This window comes from Triturus cristatus, chromosome 11 (assembly GCF_964204655.1).
Source record: "Triturus cristatus chromosome 11, aTriCri1.1, whole genome shotgun sequence".
Taxonomy (NCBI): domain Eukaryota; kingdom Metazoa; phylum Chordata; class Amphibia; order Caudata; family Salamandridae; genus Triturus; species Triturus cristatus.
Window position 1 is genome coordinate 977377668 of NC_140594.1, and position 24422 is coordinate 977402089.

General features: G+C 40.1%; 1 long non-coding RNA gene across 2 annotated transcripts in view; it reads left to right on the forward strand.

Annotated features, from left to right (window-relative positions):
• Positions 1 to 3591: 3591 nt before the first annotated feature.
• The window catches only part of LOC146785777 (uncharacterized), a 247504-nt gene continuing 226673 nt past the window's right edge, over positions 3592 to 24422 (forward strand). For both annotated transcript variants that reach the window (XR_014970477.1, XR_014970479.1), the window contains exon 1: positions 3592 to 3658. This is a non-coding gene — a long non-coding RNA (uncharacterized LOC146785777). The remainder of the gene's footprint in view (positions 3659 to 24422) is intronic.

The following is a 24422-nucleotide window of genomic DNA, read 5'->3' on the forward strand; positions in this document are numbered from 1 at the left end:
GTGGACAATGGAGTGATCGGTCCATGTGAGTTTTGTGACTTGGCTCTATTTGATACAGTTACTGGAGGTGAAAATTGGTTCCAGTGTGTGTTTCCTGCAGTGTGTGTTGCTCGTGGAAGATCTGGGTCATTCCGAGGCTGCTCATACTGTTAATGAGGTGTGCGGTATTTTTGTCATTGTGGTCATCGATGTGGAAATTTAGGTTGCTGAGGAAGATATATTTGTTGGAGTCTGAGGGCGCAATGAAGTCTGTGATGGTTTTGCAGAAGCTGGAGCGTGGGACTGGGGCTTGGTATACAAGGGTGCTTCTGATGGTTGTCTTGTTGTCCGTGTGGAGCTTGAAGTTGAGATGTTCCATAGGGGTGGTGGTGTTGTCGGTGGTTGTGGTATACTGTACGGTCTCTTTGTGGATGATGGCTGTTCCTCCTCCCGGTTTGTTGGTGCAGTCCTGGTGAGTGACTTTATATCCATCAGGGATCGCTTTGGCAATGTTGGGACAGATGTTGAGCCAGGTCTCAGTGAGAAAGACCATGTCAGGTGCAAGGGTGGCGATAAGGTCCCATAATTCAGTCGAATGCTTGCATAGTGACCGTATGATGAGCATGGTGCATGCGAGTTGCTGTTTTTGTTCAGGCATCTGCATTGCACTGGATCTGTCTGGAACAAGCAGGAAGTGGAGGCTACAGGCATGTGGCAAACTGCATGTCCAGGTGCCTACGGATGTGGTTGTTCTGCAGCCTGCATTAAGTAGGTCCTCGGTTGGGCGGGGCAATTGTTGGCAGAAAGAACAGTGAGTGGGAAAATCCAGTCGGGAAAACCCCAGGGGAAAACCTGGGCAACTGCAGTGTCAATGGATCAGTCTGAAACAAGCAGGAAGGGGAGGCCACAGGCTAGTGGCAAGGTAGGTTGCAAGGTGCATTAAAATGTGGCCTCGGGATGGCTACTGCAGCCTGAATGGCTCTAAGCCACGCTATAGCATGCAAGTGTTGGAATAAACCTTCCTGCTGCCTTTAAACATTTAAAAACAGCTACTCAAGAAAGGCAGGACCAAGGAACAGTAGCGGCTCGTGGAGGGAGTGCTGCGGGGCGGTGGAGCAGGACGGGAAAGGAGCAGGGTGGGGGGTAGTAAACAGAGGTAAGTAAACAGATAAATAAATAAAACGAATTTCATTGCGCGCTGCATTGCCAAATGTGATGCAGCTTGCGCAACGAAATTTGTTTTATTTATTACAATGTGGGTTTCTGGCGACCTGACCGTGGAGGTCGGACCGCCACGGTCGGGTCATCATAAACCCACATTGTAATCTGGATGGCGATCAAATCTTCCTGTACTGCCCTATGGCTGCTGTTACTCTCCGACTGCCAACTCAGCAGTCGGAGTAAGGCTTTTGGAGTTGGTGGTCTCTCAGCAGTCGCTCGGAGTACAGGCTGTATGCATAGTAATCCAGCGGTCAGACCAACCGCTTCCGACTAGACCTTCGGCAGTGCAACCGCATCTGACAGGCCCAAGGAATGAGGTCGGACTGGCATTGCAATCAGGCTCATAGTTATGAATCATAAGGAAACCAACATTTCTTACTATGGGCACCCTGACTGGACCCTCACTATTAAGATGGCAAGTCATTAGAGGTCCGGTGATTAAGAAACACTGCCATAAAAAAATATGTAATTTTTGTGGTTGCTTTATCTAGATTCACCTCTATTTTTGGTGTTTGGACAAAATATCAGAAAAAAATATTATGATACAAAAATATTGTGTCAAGAATAGCGGGATATCAAAAATTGCATCAAAAGGAATATCGCAGGTAAAAATATAGTTTTTTGTGTTGTTTTTAATATTGTTGTAAAAAATATCGATGTTGAAAATATTGTTGTTTGTAATATCATTTGTAAGTGTTAATTGGAATGTAATTTATTGTAGTGTATTTGATTAGTATTTTAACATTTATTTTGTTACATTAATATTTTAATACATTCTAATTTGATATGAATTAAAATATAAATCAAAGGTATTAAACAAAAAAGTAAACACAAAATAATAATTATTTTACAATTTAAAAATATGTAACCGCCAGTGTTGTGGCGGTCCTGCACTTGCAATTAGGATGCCACCACCACCGTGGCAGTGGAATCCTCCATTCCCAGCATTGTGGCGGTGGGTGCTCATAGCACCGCCCACCACAATGCTGGGAATGCACTGGGTGCATTGTCATGCACAAGGTGACAGGCACAGCGCGGTGCCTGCCACCTTGTCCATGACAATGTAGGGAGGTACCATAGGTACCCCCATGTTCACCCTCCAACAACCCAATACCCTGGCGGCCCGCAACGGACCCCCGTAAGCACAATCCGCATGCCTTTCCGTGGCAGCAACACCGCCACGGAAAGGCTGCTTCCCGGTGCCTTCCTAATATGGATGGCGGTGTCCAGCAGACACCGCCACCATATCAGGGCCCTTTGAAAACTGGCAGATGGTCTTTCAGTCAGCCGGGGTCCCCCGCCATACTAATAAGGCGGGGGAAATGGGTGGCGGGTTGGGTGTGTTATAGGGCTTATCGCCACCACCATGCAGGCAGTGGCGATCCGCCCTCTATCCTAATTGACCCCTAAATATTTAAAAATATTTTTATACCAAGAATAAATTCTTGATATTTTTTGAAAAATGAATACACATTTTATATTTTATATTTTTGTTAAAAAAAATTGTAGATACATTTTTTATTTTTTATAATGTGATTTTATATGTTTTTTATTTGTAGTTTTATATGTAAAAATATGTTTTTCATTGTTTTATGATTGTTAATTTTGTATTATAGCTTCAATTTGTATTTTATGGTGCAAAGTTTAGGTATGGTAGTACATTTTTTCAAACAGATTATTTATTAATAGTAATATGTTTTCATAAATTTTAATATTTAAATATATATATGGGTTTGTATTTTGGGTTAGTGTGTTTTTAGATGGAATGTTATTTAACTTTATAGTAAAAAAAGCTTTCATTGAGTATGGAGTATTGATTGTGTATTTAAAATGTTTAATTTGTATTAATTTGTTTAAAATATTTTACATTGAAGTGGACATTGTAAATTTCACCTCACTTACTTCAAATTAAACGTAGGGCCTGATTTAGATGTAATTGGGACATCTTTTGATGATCCCATCCACTGTTTTGCTTATTTTCATCACTGAACCTAAACAGTGCCCACATAAAGCTTATGACAATATTGTCTCATTCGATATTCCCGGCCCGAGCAAAAGCAATTGTTATCTCTATACCAACTTCAAATCTTATTGCCAGATAGATTCAAAGGTCTCACAATCGGAGATTCTCATAAAGGTTTATTGCAATTTCGAGGTTTGAAGCGCCTCGTTGTTTTGCAAGATTTAGACTTTTATACACACCAAGGGCTATTTATAAAGCTTTGTAAGCGTTTTTCATCTATATTACACCTTTAGGAATTACGGCAGACTTGTCCAGCAGTGGGAACAATTACGTGTGTTTACATTCTCTGTTTTCAATAAAGCTCTTGGATTGACAAAAAAACATGCTAAAAGTTCACCCCGGTAGGCATGTGCGTCAAGTGAACCGGAAGTAATCCCACGGGTTGAGACGTTGCTTCATTCCGTAGAACTGAGGATCCAAAAGAAAAGAAAACGCGTAAGTTCAAAAGCGCCAGCGCGAGGCACTGTTTTTGAATGAAGAATACCCATAAGTTCAGTTATTTAGAGCAGGCAAATCCAGAGTCTGAATAGATAAAACAGCAAGCCGAAACTCAGATGGTTACAAGTGTATCTCTCCAATAAAGAGACTGGATTGACAACTTCCAGCTTCGATCGGCTACCATATAGAGATAGGATTAAGCACTTTGCACAAATGTATTTGTAAAATATCGCTTGGACCTATAGAGTGTGTGTGATACCTTTGAGGAGCCACACACTAATATATCGCTATTAATGAGAAGGTTTCTTAACACATTGTAATTTTCACCAAATCAGGTGAGGGTCATTTCTGTTGACAGGGTCCCCCTGATGTTATGAAAAAACAGAGGTTTTTTCAACTTTTTGGGTCACATTTAAATTAGTGCAATGGGATTTGGGTATCGACTAAACATTGATACACAGTATTTTTACCAACAGAGACTGTGATTAAGAATAACACCTATGAAATATAAGTGAATGTATGAAGGAGTTCCTCTTGCAATGAACACACAAGTGAGCATTTAAATTATCAGGCTGGTTTACAGAACGTTTACTGACTAGATGATCGTGTTATAATGCATATTTGGCTGTGGTTTTCCTGGAAGGTTATTATTTTGTGACTTGGCTCACCGGCTGGTGAATAAGGAGACTGATGTCCATTCATTAAGAGATTGAGGTAAAGGGAGTGAAACTTTGTTGAGAGTTAATGGAGTAAATGAAATTTGAATATTTGAATGATTCTGACAATATGATTTTTATTTTTTATTTTCAACGTGATGTTCTATGTCCTGAGGAGAACCCGACATTAATGTCCTAAGGGTTCGAAACGCGTCGACTGTTTTTATTTTGAAACAAATAGGTGTCCACTCAGATGGGTGACCACATTTTGCTTAACATTGATTAAGTGTATACAAAGTTTGAAATTATTGAGTGAGCCCAGCAGGTCCACCATTTGGAACTGTGTTCTGAATTATTAAGCAAAAAGGCTATGTAAATAATAAAAAGGTTTCAGAGGCACGGCTTGTTTTTGAAACATGAAAACATCTGTTTAGATGAACAGCTGTACAAATAATTTGTAGATTGTATATACATTTTTGTATTCTATTTGTATCACATTTGTGTGTCTTTTTGCGTCTAGTGTTGGCGTGTCTTCAGTGTATGTCCAGAATTTCACTTGATTTGTACTGTTTAAATTTAGAAACATTGGTTTATCAACAAAAAGATAACTAACAAAAAAAAACAATATTTTAAAAAGAAAAAGAAGTTTCAATTTTTTCCAACCAGAGTGTTTAGGTCATCTGGTGTGTGGGATTATTGCTTGAGTTAGAATTGTATCAGTATTGGCATTTTTGTGGTTGGTACTGATTTAGATGTTGGCGGACTGGTTTCTCCATCATAACGGTAAAGAATATTCCGTCCGCTGAAATCTAATTTCTGTTGGATATTATGGGATTTATGTTTCGGCAAACGGAGCCCTTAGATTGGAGAGGGAATGATAAATGTCACCCCTTTAGTGTCATCGTCCCAAAACTGGGTTAGATTGGAGTGAGAATTGTGAACATCAACCCTTCATTCTCCAAAGCCTTCCCCCAATATGGTTAGATTTGAGTGGGAAATGTAGATGTCACCCCTTTAGTGTCCAACACCTTCCCCAAATTATTTTAGATTGTTGTGAGAAAAGTAAATGTCAGTCCTTTAATGTCCAACACCTTCTCCAAATATGGCCTACTGAGAGGGAGCAGCTTCTGAGCGCTCCCAGGGCAAGGGGTCACTTCAAGAGCAAATGCCCAGGAGGCCCCATAATCGAACAGCTATCCAGGCTTGGAAAAGAAATACCAGACCAGGGCTATGTTTAGATAGTATCCGCATTGAGAGGATCCCCTAAAACTGACCCTGCAACAACCCTGCAACTGACCCTGCAACATGGGCCCTGTTTCGGCAACAAACCTGCAGTCAATGGCAAAGAATCTCCAGTGGACCTCTGTGACGGACGAGAGCTGGCGGAATCCCTGAACTTGCTCTGACTCGGGAATCCCTGAACTTGCTCTGTCTCCGGGGACCTGAAGTTGACACAGACTCCGTGCTGTGCATTGAGGCCGCCACTCTCCTCACCTCACCCCCAGCAACATTGTTAATCTCCTCCCATGTCGGACCCTCTCCCTGGCTACGGAGTTGGCAGCAGTCCTAGAAGCATCCATACTCTTATGCTTCTGCACCCTCAATCTCTTCCCTTCTGACTTCACTATACATTAGGTTTTCAAATTAAGATACCAGAGGCACCAAAATGAACCTGTAAGCTCTTTCCATTTGAAAATTATACATATAAAATGTAATTATCTACCTCCAATGTTATCCCATGGGAGATGTAGGTCTTTGCTTAAGAACCAGGAGAAGTGCGCTATCCAGGGTTGGCAGGGCCACCACTTTATTAGCACAACTTGCTTAGTCAAATGGGGAAATGAAAGGCACTGGAAGAGAGTGGGGAGGGGAGTGAGGGTGGGGCAAGATGAGATAACAGGGGAAAGAAGGCAAACAAATGACAAAAATTGGCAGCGAGTAACTGTGTAATGGACCGGATAATTACCCTTATAGTGAGTGTGAGGTTATTTTAGAATCAACTCCCATGATGCATGCAAATAGCAATAATAAAACTAACCTTAAGCAGAAGCAATCGGCGAAGCCAACGCAGCCAGCCATTCCTGAAATGTTTTGTAAACCAAATAAGAAATTACCATGTAACAAAAATGATGGGGCACAGGATTCCACTGCAACAATCCCTACTGACAACGAGCTAAATAAGCTATTGCCAGAAATAGACTATATAGATCCTATAGTTATCTGCACCAACAAATTTCAGCCATTATTAGATTTGGATTGTAAAAACAAGGAGGGTGGAAATAGACTTGAGATGGCGCAAATCTCACCGAACCTAGCTGCACAAGAACAAGATATAGAATCAGGTTTACGCTTAGAATGGCAGAACATGTTCCAAGTAGTCACCACATTAAGATCTGAAGTGGGGTCCATGAAGGGCATGATAGAGGAGTTATTTATAATGGTCAAATCTCTACTATCAGATCCAGTACAAGGAGGGAATGGAAGCACACAGGTTAGCAGAGATTTGGAAGATCTACATGGTCCCATACCCAATACTTCTCTGGGCTCACTGACTATCCCAGGCTCAGCTTGTAACAACACAGCGAGAGTGGTAAAACAAAACAATTTAGACCTATTTAAGCCAAGCATTAATGAGGCAAAACCATTAATGGTTAAGTGCCCAACACTTTCTACAGCTAGTAATAATACAAGGCCTAGCAAGTCAGCAGTGATGAGGACCCATTCATCTCCAGGAAACAAAACCTCTTCATATAGGGGTTTACCACAATTGGGTCCAATGTTGGGGCCCAGAAGTTAGAACACACATAACATAGTTAACCCCACCAAAATCTACGTTGTAAATGTACCAAAATGTGATGTACATAGAAGCATAGAGAACAGGGACTCTGTAATCAATAAAGCCATTCACTGTATAAGGCATGTTAGAGAATGCTGTTCGGTGATTAGGGAAGATATAATAGCTGTGCGCAGGTTAACCACCCCAAACCATCCTTATGACTTTATCAAGCTTACCATGAAAAGTATAGATCTTGTTGAGAATCTCTTCACGCTGGAGTTTCGCTCTAGTACCCCAGAGCATTCGAAAATCCAATTCAAACACTCCCCTCCTACCAATGGGAATGGTAACATGCCCAGCCAGAGACCCTTTAGCATGCAGGCATGCTCCACACTTGGGGACAACGATTGACTGAGGAAAACAGGAATACCTAGGCTAATCTCAGGGGCCAGCCACGTAAGCCCTAATGATACATCAGTAGTGCAGGTACCGCCCCATAAGACGGCTTTGGCCCTTTCTACTCAAACAGAAGGTACACTGGAGAGGGGTATCCCATTATCTCTCAATCGCACAAAACAGCAGCCCCTGAGTTTAACCTCATCCAAGAATCGAATGCTGAGCTGGAATATTGCAGGCCTGAGTACCAAGATGGGCTCCCTCCAGTGGCATGCATTTATAGAGGTATACGACATCTGCCTCTTTCAAGAAACCTGGGCAGAGACAGCCCTCTTTTGCGCTGGATATCTAAATTATCTTATAGCGTCAAATAGGGGAGAAAAAGGAGGCCCTCGGGAGGGCTGACTATCTGGGTCGGACAAGACCTAGAGGTTAACATTCAGGTCCTTCCAACCCAGAGCCAGGATATCCAGGCAATCAGACTGACCACGCGTGATTATCTGAAAATAGACATATATAATGTCTGTTAGAAAAACAAGAGGGAAAAGGTCGGGAGTTTTAGCGGCTCTCGAAGATGTTCTTGACTCACGTCAGGACGTTCTGAATACTAGAATAGTGGGGGATTTTAACACACTGTTTGAACCCCTTACCACTTAAGGTGGTTACTTAACAGAAGAAGAAGACAACAAATGGGGTATTCCAATGTTAGAGTTAAACCCTATAAGTAAGTGGTCTGATGTGGTCATTCAAATAAACAATCTTTGCATGGAAAAGGGCTTGCAGGCTTTAAACGGGCACACAATATCTGATAGACAAGGGGCCAACACTTTTAATAATGGCCATAGTGCTAGTAGAATTGATTATGTTTTGGTGAGCTTGGAGCTATGGCATACCATGGTGGACTTGGCGGTCTTAGATAGGCTAGAAAGTGAACACAATCCCTTGTGTGGGACCAAGGATCTGAGCTGTCAAAAGACCTGCACACAAGCTAGGAACAGATATTCCCCGGCGACGTACCAACTAACGATTTAAGATGGCTTAAGTGGGTAAGAATAATAGAAATGCCAAATCTGCTAGACAACATTCAAAAGAGCATGGATTATGCCACTAATGAACTAGAGGCCAGTGTACTTAAAAATAGGGACCTAGCCAACTCAACACGTATACACAATACATTTTTTAGCCACTTGCGTACCTATTTTTTTAAGCAGGGCAAGAATTCTAAGGCACCTAATCTGAAAGTGGGGCATTGGTATAATAAAGACTGCCGAGAGGCACGCCAAGCCCTAGGGGCAGCCATTAAAGGTGGCGACCCCCAAAATGTCAGAGCAGTATGGGGCACCCAGGCAAAAGCTAAGAAATCATGGGACGATAAAAGGTGGCAGGAACTAAGAGAAGCCTGCGCCACAAAAAACCCCAAACTATTTTGGAACGTTTATAAATGGGACAACGGGGGACAGGCTGAGCGACCTCAAAACCATGTATCACAGTCAGATTGGGTGAACCATTTTAAACCCCAAAATGCCTCAAATCTATATGGAGGGGAGGGTGAGATCATAAGAACAGTATACCTGGATGACACCTTTAGTAGGGCTGAGGTAGGGACAGCACTCAAATCAGTACTGGCTGGAAAGGCACCAGGGCCAGATGGCATACCAGGGGACATTTTTTTATACAATAAGGATAGATGGTGCCGCTATATTTCCTTGTTGACAAATGGTATCGCCCAAGGAGCCCCCATACCCAACTCCTGGAAGGGAGCGGAGATCACCCCTGTTTATAAGAAAGGGGGCAAATCATGCCCTGGGAACTATAGGCCAATCAGCCTAGTTGACTGTCTGCAGAAAATAACTGGGAGGCTGGTGCTCAATAGAGTACAAAAATGGATTGAGGAGTTTAGGGTATTGTCTCCATAGCAAGCTGGATTTCGAGCTTTCACCAGCACAATAGATCAGGTGTTTCGGTTTGTTCTGATATACTGGAAGATAGTGACCATTGTTAAGGGAAGCCTTAATGCCGCCTTTGTAGACCTTAAGTCGGCATTCGACCTTGTCCCCCTTACTAAATTATGGTTTACCTTATAAGAACTAGGGATACCACCAGAACTCCTGTCCCTGATCACTTAGATTGCATGAAGATAACAGCGCAAAAATTAGATGGGGTGGGCAGGGGGAAGTTACCAAATCATTCCCTGTAGAGAGAGGCGTGCGCCAAGGCTGGCGATGGCCCCAACGCTATTCTCATTATATATTAACGGGATAGTGGACTACATGAGTTTTACCCCTTCGGATGCCCCTGTACTGGCAGGCGATAAAATGCCAATACTAATGTTTGCTGACGACACATTGATTTTATCCAAAACCCCAAGCGGACTCCAGAAAGCCCTAAAAACATTTGAGGGATTCTGTTTACGGCGGGGCTTGGAGGTCAATGTGTCAAAGACAAAACTGATGGCATTTAATCCACATAGGGCCTTCAAGGGGGGCATACGAATGAACGATAGGCCGTTGGAACAGGTCAAGGAGTTCACCTATCTAGGGGTTAACTTTCGAGACAATATGATGTGTGATCAACAGATAGATCTAGCATCCCTTAAACATAGGCAACTGTCAGGGATTTTACACCTGGAACATAACTCTTCACATACTAAGCCTATTAGCCCAGTTTTAGAAATTTACTACATGAAAGTCATTAGCTTATCCCTCTATGGTTCTGAATTCTGGGGGTGCGAGAACCTACTAACGCTCACGTCTTCTGAAAATAGGTTCTTGAGAAAATTTACTAGACTAGAAAGCACCCCAATGTGCCCATTATTATAGGATTTGGGGAGAAAACCGATTGCAGCCGTAGCTAAACTTCGACCCCTTCTCCATTGGCGGAGACTCTGGATTATGCCGGAGCTCGCAGGCTATGCTAAAGGTTTCTCAGAAATAATAAGGGCTGATGCTTTACACCGTACAAAATGGCTATGGGCGGTCAGAGACCTCTTGTCTAATATAGGTATGACCTCCCTATGGTCCGATCCTGAAAATTCAAATTTTCCCACAAACGAAGTTCTGAAGGCTAAATATTGGGAATGGTCTCAGTATAACATCAATGGACTAAGTGAGCCATCCTCTCTAACTGGCCTTTTTTTGGAACATAAAGTTATCCCGAAGCTGGAGACATACTGGGACCAAATCACGAAACTGCTAGACCGCAAACTGTATTTTAAGTTTAGGATAGGCACACTGCCAGTAAGAGCATTTACTGCTAGATGGAATAAACCTACTGTAGATACATGCCCGGTGTGTAAGTCTAGCAATGAATCTTTGGCTCATCTTCTTTTTGTTTGTGCTGGGTATGTTGCTCCGCGTCACATTTGGTTGCTCCCAATTTGTAAGCTCCTGGGCACCAGACGGGCTCGCGAAGCCGAAAGAATTTTGCAGACCGATACCTCAGCAACAATTGCTATAGCCAAGACAAAATTCTTAGGGTGGTCATGGGTATTAAGAGCCCACTCAATAAGTGAGGATAAATAATGATGTGACCTAATACAGCCATTTTCCTTTGAGCAGTCCAGGACATAATAGTGAGAATTGATTACCTAGATCCAAATGAGTTTTTAACGTTGAAGGTGGACCATGACAAGTGTTTTACTTATCCAAAATTGTGATGCGAATTGTACATATTTTAAATGTCTTTATTATGTCTTTTGTATGTGTTTTTATTACGTTTTAGGATAAGTGTATTCACCTAAATTTTTAAAGGCTAGGATTGCATGCCCTATCATTTAGTTAAATGATTATGAGACTTTAAAGATGGCCATAACAAGTGCGTGCATTTCTATATAACAAAAGTCTCCTTTTTATAACCAATTATCGAATCTACATGTTTTTCCTTTGGCAGCTGTTTTATCTAATCAATTCTATCTGTACTTTTGTAAATGCTTTTATGACTTAATCTGTTGAATAAAGCTGTTGAAATGGAAAATGGTATTTGTCCACTACTATTTGGAGATCCACTTAATATAATCCAAAATATTTTACTGAATTATACGCCCTCTGCGGACATCTGCTTTTGACCTGTAAATCACAAATTCAAATCCAGTGGTCATTTATCCCTCTAAGGTTAATACGTGATGCATTATTAAATTAATTGATAGTAGTTTCTTTTTTGTGTACTTTTCTGAAACAGAAAATCAAAGAAACCCGACGCTATGTGTTTCCTAGAACTATTTAAAAGTGAGTTGTTAAAATCACGAATTTTGCACAGTTATCTCATGTTTATCTGCCTTGTAGTTGCAGAGCTGTCAACCTGAGATTGATAAGCGGAGTATGATTTGTTTGCATAATAGTATCACTTGCTTTTAAAGCGATAGGAAAAAAAACAGCAAAACAAAACACTACATATAAAACAAGTATTCAACATCAAACATGTTTGACTTTTATCTCTGCTGATTTACTTCTTAGAGCATGACAATGTTAGCAGCCAGAGAGATCTACATAATACCTGAAAATCATCCATTTACCCAATAGGAGAAGGGGTAAAATGTGACAAAATGTTGCACATGTGGATTTCTTGGAGTGGATGGTGCCAGGTTAATTACTAAATTCTAATAATTGCTACATCTATAACCCCACCCCTGGGAGGGTCTAGGTTCAAAACGGAAATTTCAAGGCCAGTTCACTGAGTGGCAACAACCCGCTGACCTGCTTCTCTCCTTCGCCCATTTCTCCTCAGTAACTTGCATTCCTGGAAAGCAATCTTAACTTTGAAGGATGTGTGATACCCGTCACCCCTCACTTTCTCCTCTCTCCACCTTCACTCAATTAACAAGGCCACTAGTCGCTGCACTCTCCTGAAAGAGTCAAATGTGTTCTTTCTTTCCCTCTGTATAAGCTATGCCGCTATTTTGTAACCCTGATTGAATCTTTAGATAGGCTTACTAGGCAGGTCAATGGTGTGGCAATTTAACTATTTCATGCCTCACTGAGGAGTTAAGTAATAGCAACTTTTACTCATGTCACATCCTCACTTGAAAAATACAGTCACCCCAACATTCATTAATACCAACATCCACAATAAAAGGGGTGTAGTCCTTTAGAGTACATTCAATGCAATGTTCTCACACAGAGCATTCGTTTGCAATCCCTCTAAAATAACAGCCTTCAATTGCCCACACAGAGCAAATCTGTGCCATCTACCTTTGCAGAATAAAGGCTCTTATCATCTCTAGCATAGTCCAATATAAACAGCCCATTGCATCATCTTTCCATTACTCTGCTGATAGCATACAAGATCACGTATATCCTTATTTCTCCTATGTCACGTCATGCCATTTTTGCGTCCACAAGCATGTATTCTACTTGGATTGCACATGTGCCTGGTCAGCCCTTATATCACCCGATGCAGTTGACTATAACCATAGACTCATAGACTCTGATGATCAACCCCCGTGAAAGAATACCTGCACTGAAAACCTTTGCTCTTCAGCACTTTTTCTCTTGGTTTTTCTCTTGATGAGACTGAAACCTTGCCAACAGATGTGTCTGTAATGAATATAAAGTCTTACCTGTGATATACATGGAAGGTAAGGACAAGATTAGGACAAGGAAGTGTTTAACCAATGAGTAAATGCTCATTTATGTTGCCACATGGGTTTGTCGGAATGAAGAGTACCCAAAAGGACTATGGTTAGGGACAACCATTTGCCCTGAAGAACCACTGAACAGGATATGTCTTAGTGTTTGGGAAGGACCCACATATGGACAGGAATCCAAAGGCAACAGGTCTAGTCACAACCTAGCTCTATCCTAACGAATACTGATTAGGTCATCACTGATGCTGTGAAGTAAAGGTCTGCAGACAACATATTGGCATGGCACCACAAGAAACAACACTAACAAATTGATATTCTCTCAAAATTTCCAGACCACTAAAACATGTTAGAGTCCTCTATTGTTTCTAACCTAACGGGAGAAAGGAAGGGTTAAATAGGCTGTGTGGTGCAGAAATAAAAGGCATCGACCCAGATTTACTAACAGTTTGTACATCACAAAGTCACACAAAAGTAACATAACATGGCGCAAAGCAACACACTGATATTTGCTTCCTATTGCAAAGGTATTTTGCGCTGGAAATATGTTCTTTTTTAAAGCGAAAAAAAGTGCTTTGAGCTGATGTGCATCACCTTGTAGATATGGCTCTGTGCTGTACTTTCTCCCTTTGACAATGCAGTAGAGCAAATTTGGTTGCTGCTCTGCATCACCTTTAAATTAGTTAATATGCCCCATTAAACTCCACAAGCCTGCCTTATATATACATCAAGGATTTAGGGAACAAGCATTACAGCCGTGTACCTTCATAGAGGGCTACAAAAGGTTTTTACCAAGTACAGAGCCAGGTTTCCTGGGCGGTTTCTTAGTATTTACCTGAAAGAACTGCAAAAAAGGCTTTTGGAAAACATGGATGTTAATCCAGTTGCCTCTATAACATTAATGGCAATCGATTTGATTGGTCTTAGGAACAAACCAATAGGATAAAAGTTCAGACCAATTCAGGAAACTGGCAAGCAGCTAGAGAGGGGTCAATTTTGGACATCGCTCGGAGGAGACAATGGATTTGCATTACAAGCTGTAATTAGCATTTTATATACTGAATCTTCTTATGGCAATAATATTAGATATTCCTCACATCAGCATTGAATATGCTCCACTGAGTTGGCCACAAGCCTGCCATGCCCTACAACCATTGCCCTGTTTTCCCAGGTCTGCATGTTATTCCCTTTCCGGGGAGTTAAACTCATACCTGCACAGAGCACGAGTGCAATTACTGTATATAGGGCCAGATGTACAACCAATTTGAGCATGTGCAAACGGGTTAGTGACCCGTTTGCGCATGCTAAAATTGGAATGGCCATGTACTAACACAATTTTGAGAGTCGCAAATGAATTGCGACTCGCAAAAAAGTGTTTAGAGGCTTGCTATTTGGAAGGGGCATTCCCTTCCAAATAGCGACTCTCTAACCCATGTGCGAATGTTTTGCGACCGCAATTGTGGTTGCAAAACACTCGCAAATTACCACTCTCTTCAAGAGGCTGGTAATAGGGTCGCAAAGGGGAAGGAGTCCCCAGGGGACCCCTTCCCTTTGTGACTGGCTCTGAAAATATTTTTTAAGGGCAGGCAGTGGTCTCAGGGACTACTACCTGCCCTTAAAAAATGAAACGAAAATGGGCTGCATTAAAAAGAAAAACTGCTTTATTTCAAAGCAGTCCCAGACATGGTGGTCTACTGAGCCCAGCAGGCCACCATCCCTGGGAGGGCCTGCCGTTCCCAATAGGCTCGCAAATTGCGGAGGCTCATTAATATTCATGAGCTTCGCAATTTGCGGCGCTAGTGGGAATCACAGTGTTAAACACACTGTTGTACATAGGATTTAGCGACTCACAATTTGTCGCAAATAGCAAAGCGCTAAATCCAATGGTCGTACATCTGGTCCATAATGTGTTTTTATGGCCCATTCATTTCTGCATCCTTGCACATTGTAACTCATAATCAGCCTGTATAACTTTGTAAAAGTGCACTTTACTGAATCGAACTTGAGCGTCAAAACACACAAATTAAAAAAAATTGTCTAAATGGTCTTAGTAATGTAAGGTGTAGAAATGTTATCTTACTCGTATAAAGCAGATAATATTGAAATATTTGTATACCAGATAGTTTTTCTGAGCTACTGTTCTGTGCAGAGGTTCTTGGGCACAAAAACTGCCATAATGCAATTGACAGGAATGTGGTAAGGTAGGATATCTGAGGAACTGAAAATTTCAGGATTGCATGACAATATATATATGTGCAAAGACAGTTTAATCTAAATATCGAGTACCAAATATTGTGAAGGTAAATACATTCCGGTAAGTATTGATTTAACATTTTCAACTCCCCATCCAGTAATCTTGAAGATGTATATTTTGTCAAGATGAGATTAGTATAGTAAACCTATATTTACATATATATAATTACCATCACAATATTTTAGTACTTGATATTTTGGGTGTCGTGTTTTTATATTTCAGTATTTTGCCCATGATATTCAGGTAATACACCATATGTCAGTGTTTCACATGTGGTAATTTTCTATGGAATCATGGGGTTTACATTTTTGTGTGAGGAGAAACGATCCTATCTGCATCCCTATGAAGTGATGGAAACTCACTAATTTAAAATTGCAATCATTAGTTAGAAGCAGACCAAGGTTATAAGAGACAAAGAAGCATAAGAAATACTACTTAGGGCCGATGACGAGTTTGGCAGTTTTACAGACGTACCACTGCCGCAGCAGTCTCCCGTCCGCTATTTCACTATGTCACTACTGGGTCAATGCCTGTGTTTCTGATGGTGGGGAATATGTTTTCATATGTGTTGATGCAGGTTTGTATATTTTGAATGCAGTCTAAACATATGTTTGACACATGTGAAACAAAACCTACTGCAAGCATTTTCCCATTGCTGACGTCTGGACTATAAGTGCCCAGTCCAGTCAATGGGAAAATAATACAAAACCGACTTACCTTTATTTCAGCGCTGATAGGGCCATTTTCTTCAGGGTCAAGATGTTGCTGCTTTTAAGAAGGGCCCGGGGGAAGGAATCCACATGGGAGGCTGAAGTGAAGAAAAGTAAATAGGTGAGTATGCCCCCCAATGCCTTCGATTCTGCCGATTCGAAGCAGGCAGTCTTTCCGCCACGGTCGGCTCATCGGAAAACCTACTCGCAATTCGGACAGCAGCAAACTTTTCTGTACCGGCCTCTGGCAGCTGCTTTCCCCCTACCGCCTTCAAATTGGTCTGCGAATGGTTGTCGGTGTCTGCAGAGCTCTGACAGTCTTTTGTGCAACCAACCACCAACATCGTAATATGATGGACAGATCGCCAACTGTGCGGTGGTGATTCCAATGTGATGGCAGTCCACAAAACTCAAAATCAGGCCCTTAATTGAATAGTTTAGAGTTTGAGTTTTCTAGAAAATCACATAGGAGCACTTGAAAATATTATGGTTGATGAATGTTTAAATAAATGTCTGGCAGGGCAGTAGTGGGGAAGTGCCAATGTTTTAACATATCTTAAATCAACCCTCACAGTGCCTTGGTAGAGAGCTGTTCAGACAGAGGCTTGACAGGAAAGCGGACCAAACTTAAGCAGCTCAATTTTACAAGAGATATTTTACGGTCATAGGACCGACCGACAACCGGTTGTTGGTTCTGACTGCCCCATTAGGATGTGACTGAACACTGTTCGGTCGCATTTCTATATTTCACTACGGGAGCATGCGTTACGGCCATTAACCGGCCATAATGCATGCTCCCATAGTGAAATAGGAGATGCAGTTTATCCCTGCAACCATGGCAGGCACCTCAAAGTGCATGGCACAAGGTGCAGGAATCAACAGAGGGGCACTGTTGGTGCCTCTTCAGCCTCCAACTGGAGGTAGTGCACCAAAGGAGTCCCTGCTGGACACCCCCTAACATACTTTCTGACATGGTTTTCATGTCGGACAGACCAGAATGAAAACCATGTCAGAAACCGTGCATTGTAATCTCATGGGCGGAAAGAGCTGTCCTTGAGATTACAGGCCGTATTCGACTGGCAGAGGGGCTCTCCGAGCCCGTCGGAAGCCAGCCGGAATGACCGGTCGTATCCTTTCTGAACGCTTACATCAAAATGAGGCAGTTGGAAAGGAATCCAACCGACCCATTGCGATGCGGGCCTAAAGGCTTAAACCAAAGGTCGGAGCCTTTACGGGCTGTATCGTAATCGGCCCCCAAGTGTCTATGACAGCCTATTAAAGTCTATGCGACATGTTAAATAATTACAAACTCCCCTGATAGGTCTGTTCTGAAAGACTGATTCCAAGGGGTAGGTGAATTCACACAAAATTTGTCTAAGCTTGGGACCTATTGTGGAGGGAGTAAACAGGTAGCATGGTCTCTGATGATGGTTCCATATCCGAGACAGAACAAAGAAGGTGGCCAGAAAGACACCATTTGCAAAGGATCCTGATGAGTGCCCGTTGACACAAAGATGAAGTGATATTTATAGGAATGTGTTGTAAGACTGAGTGCAGTGCGTTGCTTGCAATTAAGAAAACAGCAGCTTGGGCCTATTGGCAAACCCACTACACTTGCTACAATTTAATCTGTTTATGCTAAATTAGGGAATTCTATGACATTTGCAAAGCACCTTTACAATCTGATGCTAATAAGAAGCTAAACAGTGATGCCGGTTTAGCACTTAGCTCATCAGGGGCCATATTGCATCATTTTGTTGCATGTTGTGTGCTGATTGGGTGTGGCAAGAACAAACTGTCACCAAGTGTCATATCACAAAATATAAAATGTGCTGATCTCAGTGCTGGAATGTATCAAGCCTGCACAGGTGACAGCCCAACACTAAATGTTACAGCAGCTGTTTCAATACATCAATCCACCTTTAAATGCTTCCATGTATATCACAGGCTTTACTTGGAAAGCTGTGCAAGGCACCAGTTTCCATCTAGATTCCAGGAAAGTTACATGCTTTTTCAAGTTGCGCAACTTTAATAACTTATTACAGTTGATGTCACATTGCCTATTGTTAGAGCCAGAAGCTAAGAGGAACAGAATAATAAAAGCAGCAGGTTAAACAGTGAAAACAAAACCTTTTCCGATGAACAATGAGTAGCAGAAAGGAGATATTTATGGCAATCTGTTTATTTCTTTGCATGGTAATTATAGGAAATGTGGAATCTGTGCATGTTTCTGCACATTCTCAGCTACAACAAATATGACTTGCCCTAATCTGATTCCAATATATTTTGCAACAAATATATAAGGAGTTTTTGGTGTGTTTAATTTTGCACTACAAATTCTACTTTTATTCTTCATATCTACAAGCAGCCTATGTCTTTGAAATGAAAGAGCAACACACTAATGGTGATGGTGTGGCCATGCAGTATAAGGAATAAAATACCCCCTACTGTACATTATATTCATATTGCAAGACACCTTGAAGTCTATGAAAATCTGTATATTGTGTAGCAAAAGGTATTGTATCCCATATATTGCCCAAGCCTAATGCATTTTTAAACAATCTACAATTTTGAACTGGAACTTCCCAATGATGTTGATGACTGGAAAGCAAATCAGGTCACATAATAATAATATTGCTCCTTGCCAGATTTGATGCAAAAGTAAAGAAATAAATGAAAATATTTGGATTAAGACACTGCTAATACGATCATTGATTAGCTGGTTATTAAAGGTCAAAAATGTTACCACCTTCACGCTTAACTATATGCCAATATTTATCCTCAATTTACTGCTAGGATCAAAACAGTGGACTGAGAAAATGTAAACTCTTTGAATTCTGGAAACCTTCAGCAAATTTAGCAGTTTGCTGTCACAATTTCATCTGGGAAGAGATAGCATGCTTGCTTTGAATCTATTACAGACAGCTTCCTTTCTTAAGTTCTTTTCTAGTTGCCAGTAAAGTTAACATGATACATGTGTCGTCAGCTGATCATAACTGTGGAACATTCTGTTCTGACTCACAGGGTACCAGAAGCCTCCTACCTCCATGCTGACATTACCTTTAATTTTGTATAATAAAAGACCTTGTGTAATGTTTAAAAAAAACTCATCCATGCACTTTTTCATCAGCTCTTGTTATGTTCTTTGTCAAGCCATTCCATGTCATTTACCCAGCCAAGATTCCACTGATGCTGCTCTGAACATTATAAATCACAGATATTGTGACTAACTGGGCCTGTTGCATTTGAGGCCTTTCAAGTTGGCACTGATATAATACTGTTAACAAAAAATACTCGTATTTGACCTTAGGCATTAGTTATGTCTCATTGTTGCCTCACTTAATTACTTACATGTCACAGATTTTATCTTACTGATTCCTCTAAAACTCAAGATGCTGGCTTTGCCTGACACACATAAAGCAATTCATGCAAAGAATAATTCAATTTAAGTCCCCAAACCCTGAGTTGATCATTTTGTTATGACCTTCAAGAACTTAGTAATTGGAAGTTGTTTGGCAGTTATTAAATATTAGTGGTAAAAGTCATTATTTGTAGGGACGCACAGACAGTAACTCAATCTCCAGTATGTTGCTTTTAGTCTAATGTCCCCAAAAGAATCCTCATGATAGAAAATGTTCATGGGAGTGACCTTCACAAATATTACCACTTAGTAAAGTAGTCAACATTCTATCACTCCAAGCCCATTACTTTCTTCCCATTCAATGGAGTTACGGTTTAAAAACTCTGTTTAGTAAGACATTTGTCCATAAAGGTCCACTCTCGATACATAAAACTGTCATTCAAAGAGACCTTAAACTACAGTCATATCAACAATATAACAACACTAAAATTCATTTAACATACAGTACACTTTATTGTTTATACATTCTAACATTTTAAAGCAGATACAAACTGACCTACACCTATCACAATATCTAAAAGATGAACATCCGTTAATAAGTTCATCACATGGAGCCTTGTATAAATCTCATACTTTAACAATGGAGGTCCTAAACATTTTACTGCAGAAGTATAAATATAGGGTAATCAATATGTATATGGCTACTAGAATATTTTGTATTTAAATGACATGGGCACAGTCCCATTTTTTCTTTCATAATTGCACAGAGCTCTGGAACAGAAAACTAATGCTTGCAATCTACTTGCCATTTGAAAAGTTTCCAACTGTAGCTGATGGTAGCGTAAGTTAAACAGATAGGGAAATGTATTTTGACTGCAAAGTGATGAAAGAGTAAATGCTATCACATTTTATTAATTGAGTGATCATAATCCACATATAAAGATATTTAAATGCAGAACTTGTCTGGGCTTTCTCTGACGGAAAGGAATCTCATAGCTGAATATTTTCATATGCTCAATGTTTAGACTTTTCTCTGCACAGAGGTTCTTCCCAACAGCATAAGACACTTTTATTGGTTGTTTAGAAGAGGACAGTTTACAAATATAACTGGGTAATCGTTCTCCTGCCAATTGAACTCAAGAAATAAGATCCCCTTTGTGATATACGGCCTGTATCCTTGTTTCATTTGAAAGATTTAAAATGCATTTCCAACATAGACTTTCCATAATTGCACAAATAGCAGATCTATAAAGAATACTAACTCTGACCTATATACATTGCCATTGGAGGCATTTTCACTTCAGTAGCTTTCATCAAAGCAAATAAAGAATAAACACCATATCTACAGTTACATTTAGGTAAAGATTCCAAGGTTAAAATGTCTCTAATCTTTAATAATTTTGAATCATTATTCCTTTTTGGATTCTGGTAAAAAAAAAAAAAACAGTCAAATACTGTTAATTCCTCATTTTGACTTTCTCTAAAAACATGAGCTGTTTGCTATTTTTTTTACCAAACTCAATATTTTAATTTTTTCAATATTTACAGTCATGAAGTTTGTTTTACAGCAAGATAATCATGCTTACATTGTAATCACATCAGGGTATAATACAGAAGAATTCATCATCTTCATCATAAAATAAAGTCTTGCATAAATAGGTGATATTCTCAGCCACATAAAAATCAAGGAGGGAATGATTAAATAGCTTCCATAAAGAGGAAAAGGTTTGTGGGCATCTCCATTTTTGGTGTGAATGACTAGTTATCTTTCAGATAAGTCCACCAAATAGACATAAAAAAGACAGACCATGAGTACACATCCTTGCCAAAGACCATTGTGTATGTTATTTCTTTAAGAGATCCTTTCTAGCTCTACCTGAGCCCAATATTATGCATGCAAACATTTGAGAAGAAGAACACAGGGGATTTTTCCATAGTTCTATCTTGCTCCACTAATGGAATGCTTCACACATTTGAATGGTCTACGGATGTCAATGAAGCAAACACACAGTCTTTGATTAGCTCAATTGTTTTCCCATAATGCAAAGCAGTGATCAATAGTGGAATGGCCCTCATGAAAAGATTGCTGTTCCAAAGGTAGGAGAATCATTTTGGCCACCCACTCCTCGAGTTGAAAAAGCAAAATCCTTGCAAAAACATCAAACAATTGTATTGGTTTGGCATAACATATGATTGTTTGCTTTCACTCCATCTCACTTTTTAAAGATCAGTTTCATCATTTCCCCATGCTAGGACTCAGGTATGTTCCCAGTTTGCACAATCCATTGGAAAAAAGGGATAAGTGCTTCTGCCCATTATATCTGTCTTATGAATCAGTGCAGGTATATTGTAAGGTTCTGTTGCACTACTTAGTGTTAAAAGTGCAAAAGTATTTCTTATTCTTTTCAGGGAAAAAAAGATTAAACAATCCCAAATCACAGACTAGGGCATTCAGTGGCAATGTCACATTGGGTGGTCTATCTGGATTATTTAAATGTAACGCCCATTTTTACACTGGGATCACACACATTAAAGAATCAGGGCTAGCATTGAATTTAGAATGTATTAATTGCCAACATGTGTTTCTGATTGCCTTTGCTAGATCTCTTGAGTCATTAGATTCCACTGAGATTGAAAAAAAAACTTTTCTATCTAATAAAATTCTCCCTTTGTACTGTCTTGAACTGTAGAATATCGATAGAGGATATACCAACTTAGATTCTGTTTCCATCGTGTATATCAAACTTTTTAATTTGGGGCACATCCAAATGAACAAATTTAAATTAGACGCTGAAGCAATATCAGATGCTTGAGGAATCATTGCAAGCAAACGTGCTGATATGTTAGCCAGAAGTAAAGAATACCAAATCAGTGTATCTCCCCTCAAAATCATTTAATAATTATTTGGATGTGCTGAGCCTTACAACCCTCCAAGGCGTAGATTACAATTTCTGATAGATGTGAGTTTTGTCAAATGTGAAAACAATGTAAAGAAAAAAATACAATAGCAAACATTTCCTCTTTAAAATTAGTCAAGAGCTGTTTCTTATATTTGTGGAATTATTTTGAAAACATCAAATATGTTTATCTGATCATAAACCAACTTACAAAACAGTGATAACATGACTGGCCAACACTCCTAAAATGTTGCCTAGGGACACTCTAACCATGGGGCGTGCTACATGTGCAGAACATTTTCTCATGGCATACTTGCAGTTTTCACAAAATTATGCAAAATATGTTTTCATTAACATTCCTCCATGACTACTACATTAGACTAGATACCAGTAGGAAACTAGATCGGCGAGAACATTTCTCATTTATGAAGAAAAAGTAGCCAGTCATTTTCTACTCAAGCCAGTCTCTTGCATGCGCAATTTCATGCTACATAAAAGGCACAATTTTTGCACTTTTTGTGTAACTCAAAAATTTGGTATTGATGTGACATTATACTAGACTAACATAGTTTTCGAACCGACCTAACCACAATGAGCTTATTGTCTTTACCAAAATATCACAAAGCTAAATTTCATAAATCATATTTCTTCAGCATCCTCATCATGGAGAATTTATTTTAAAATGATTAGTCCGTGGATGTGAAGTATCACATTTGCGCCTTACTGCAGTGGTCAACATGTGTGGACAAGCATGAACTGACCATAAAATGACGCTGTCTGCTTTCACTGAGTATAGCCTTCCAGGTATAGGATGTGCTATCTTTTAAAGATTGCCATTAGTCAGTTATCCAGTTTTTGGACTTTATTTTCATTGTGTTAATGATGGTGTGCTTTGCCTCACTATGTTAGATCCTTTGCTGGTTGCTGTTCCATCAATAATTCAGAAAAGCCAACTTATACATATATATGTCTTCCCTTGGTGAAGCTGGGTTATCATCTGAATAACATGAGACCTTTTGTGATGTACCTAAAATTGGACCGCACTCTAGGCCAGATAAAAAAGAAAAAACAAGTCTAGGTTCTTCATATGCAGATTTATGACCTTATATAGGTATAGATTTTTGACTTTTGGGAACTTACAAACGTTTCAAAGAATGCGCTTGAAAAAATGTAACAGATGCATATTTCTAGTTGTACTCCAGGGAAGCTTTTATACATCTGCATTTACACACAAGAAGAGGCATTTCTACAGGTGGAGTTTTACATAGTGTACACTTGTGCATGAAGGAATACCTTCCAATGAGTTTTAAATTCCTTTCCATGTGCACCGATTATTTGTGCATGGATTGTTTTTCCACTGTCACCTTGGAAAAGTGCTTACAAATATTTTCCCCACATTTTCTAGGGTGAGAATGGCCTAGATAGAAGTATATGAATACAAACAAATGTGTACGTTTGTGGGTGTACGCAACTTTAATTTTCCAGTGGACAGGATACTCCGTCACAAAGTTAGAGCTACCCCGTCCAGGGTATTACAAGTACATTATATCCTATGGCACTTTTTATTAAAAAGGCCGTTTTATGTATAATTTAAACTTGCAGAGCAAGAGCAAATCGACATGCATGCATTTACTGAATTAAAAATGGCACTTATCACCACATTTATGTGTTTAATAAAAAAGCCACACCTGGCTAACAGCACTCCTCCATTGCTTATTGGCCAGTGCACACAAATTAGTTCAGTGTGTTCTCTGAACAGGGTACTTTGATTTTAGTCTGAAGAATATAACCTGCAAGACAAAGCAAGTTTAGAAAAAATGTCAAGCGAAATCAGTTATTTTGATTGGATGAATTACATTTTCAACGCACTGGTCTTTAAGCAAATGTACAATATCATTATGTTGCTAGGGGTTCTGGTATAATGCAAGGCAAGGTAAAGTTTCCAATAGAGCTAAAACAATTAGTAAACGTATTACGATGGGGATATGTGAATAATTTAGGGAAAAATTATGAAGAAGCCGTCCCCCCCCCCCTGCCTTTCGCTGCTGCAATTACCAGACTATGGTTTTGCTTACTCCATTCAGCGTAATGTGTCCCTCGAGCGTGGTTTATTGCAGGAGAATGAACGCATCC